Source organism: Alligator sinensis, unplaced genomic scaffold (assembly GCF_000455745.1).
Source record: "Alligator sinensis unplaced genomic scaffold, ASM45574v1 scaffold872_2, whole genome shotgun sequence".
Classification (NCBI taxonomy): domain Eukaryota; kingdom Metazoa; phylum Chordata; order Crocodylia; family Alligatoridae; genus Alligator; species Alligator sinensis.
The window spans coordinates 1,460,668-1,463,112 of NW_005842132.1; the positions used below are offsets into that span (position 1 = coordinate 1,460,668).

The 2,445-nt window shown below is 51.6% G+C and overlaps 1 protein-coding gene across 2 annotated transcripts in view; it reads right to left on the reverse strand.

The window, feature by feature from the left end:
• The window catches only part of IP6K3 (inositol hexakisphosphate kinase 3), a 45,714-nt gene extending 43,523 nt beyond the window's left edge, over window positions 1-2,191 (reverse strand). For both annotated transcript variants that reach the window (XM_006025086.2, XM_025205805.1), the window contains exons 1-2: window positions 2,054-2,191; window positions 1,623-1,774 (exon numbers count right to left, since the gene is read on the reverse strand). The gene's annotated coding sequence lies outside the window, so the exon portion shown is untranslated. The remainder of the gene's footprint in view (window positions 1-1,622; window positions 1,775-2,053) is intronic.
• Between the last annotated feature and the right edge of the window lie 254 nt (window positions 2,192-2,445).

A 2,445-nucleotide genomic window follows, 5' to 3' on the forward strand; every position in this document is an offset into this window, starting at 1 on the left:
AATCAACACCTGTAGCTGTTTATGGGAAATTAAGGGCTGTAAGCCCTGCCCCGGCTCCAAAGGTTGATCTGGGGTCTCCCATAATCTTTCCGCTGTGGCTCTAAGTGGCACCTTGCTACAAGGAAGGGGCTTCCCCTGCACACTCATTTCTCTGCTCACACCAACCTCTGGCAGACTCCCCAGGCAAGGGGAGCTCAGTGATGTGCTTACCTAGTGAGGAGCACCGAGCTCGGGGCACCCCCTGGCTTTGCAGTCCCAATTCACAGATTGCTGAGAAATCAGCCTGGGTCACTGCCTAAATCAGCCCTGCTGATGTGCTCTGGAGAAAGCAAAAGACCCTTTCTAGCTCCATCCAGGAGAACACAAAACAACAGCAGATGTTTCCTATGCCTGAAGACTGGTGTTTGTGCCTGAAAGCTTGCAAAGAACCATTTTTCCAACTATTTAGTTGGTCTAATAAAAGATAACACATTTACCCAAAGAACCTAGAGCAACACAGCTACAACCAACACCTCCAAAGAGCCTTTGTGTCACTCTGGGGAGAAGATAGAGAGGGTCGGTGCTGGGCATTTCCCAAGGGCCTGGCTAGCAGGACACGGGAGCCCGGCTGGAGGCTCCCAAGGAGTCAGGCAAGCTCTGATGACCCTGGCCCCAGCGGATGGGGCCTGCTCTTTTTCTCTCTCACATGCAGACCGGGCCAGGCTGTTTTCTGTGTGACTCAACAGTTTTCTGAAGGCGGCCGCTGGTTTGATCTGCAGGCACAGCTGGGCCCTGCTGCTCCAGCGCCAGAGCTGGCAATGGCTCTCTCAAACTGGCAGAAAGAGGTTTTCAGCTCTCCACAGAGGGACCCTGTGTTCTGGGCAGGGCAATACAGTTGTGTGCGTCTCCTGTGCTCTGAGTTAACCCCCTTCCTGGAAAAAAACCCTTTATTCTGCCGTGGGAACTGAGCACAGATGAGGGGGTCGTGGCCGGACAGCCCTTGGCCCTCATATCTTACCAGGCTGCCTGGAGATGCACAATGATGAGGCTGAGGAAACCCCTCTGGTTACCTGCAGGAGGGGAAAGGCAAGAGGTGGGGAGGCTTGTGCCATGCTGCCAGTGTGCCGCAGCCCTGAGCTAGGGAGGAGACGGGGAAGTCAATCTCTACAGCCCAGTCAGGCTTGGCCTCTTGGCTGAGCCTACTAGCACAGACACAGTCTGGGCAGTTTGCCCCCAGTTCCCAGAGCTGGGCCGCGATTGCCCAGTTGGGCCCATCTGCTGCTGGGCTGAATTGCATTGCCCATCAGCCCTGGCAATAACAGGTGCGTCTACACATGTATTAATGCGCTTTGGTTAATGTGCATTAAATCTAGTACCTCTACCACATTACCCTGCCTTAATGTGCCTTAACTAAAGAGCACCATTTTAAAGTGACACTTTAATGAGCATCAAAGTGTATGTGTAGATACGCCCAATGTCTGTAAATAAGGCAGCAATCATTCTGCTTGCTCAGAAGACAGAGCTCCTTCCCTTCCTACTTCTGAGCACTTGAGTGCGAGGCTGCTTTCCTGCCCCTTTGAGCCATGACACCCCACTCCTCATCTGCTGACTCCTTTTCACCTCCCAGCTGCTGCCTCACTAACCTGTCTTGTTCCACGGAATAGGCCCACACTCCTTTTGCACGTTGCTTCTTGTAGAAGCTGCCTGTTGTTCTGGATGAGAGCAATAGAAACTGTCCTGGATCTTGCACAGCCATTGAATAACGGAGAGAGCTTGGGAGAAAGCCTTCCTCCTACTGGGAGAAGATGATACTTTAAGACTCTAGCATCCTTCTAGCTTACGGAAATCAATGGAGGTTAAGCAGCTCAACAGAAACAATGTTCTGTAGTGGGAACATAGAAACCCAGGACCTCAGGAAGCAAGCAGCTTTTTCCTAAACACCTGATAGCTCCTACTATACAAGAGGTGCAGGAGTGTTTCATGCTGTCCCCAGTAACAACCGCACCACAGCAGAGCATGCATTGCTTAGTCCTTGGTCCATTGTTCCAGCATCTGAGTAAATGCAACATCTTACCTTGTAGCCAAAGTCATCTGTGCTGCTTACTCCACACAAAGAGCCCTTCTGGGAATCAGCCCACTTGCCTCTCCTTGTGCTTGGCTCCAAATGAGACAGGAAACAAGGTTGAAGGGCTGGCAGTCGGGAATAAGGGGTTGTGGGATGGGTGCTGCAGTGCTCCAGGGAATGTGCTCCTTTTCACACCCAGGATGCTCAGCAGAGCTGTCGGATCAGGAGGGGTTGCTGCTGAAAGTCAAGCATTAGAGTTTTCATTGTGGTTGGTCAGTGAGTACAGGCTTAACATTGACCCTAACTAGCAGTGTAGACATAACCAAAGTCTGCTAGGGGAGTTGCTTTGTGCTGCTTCGAACCATCTGTTGTTCAGCAAGAGCAAGATTTATGTAACGAGG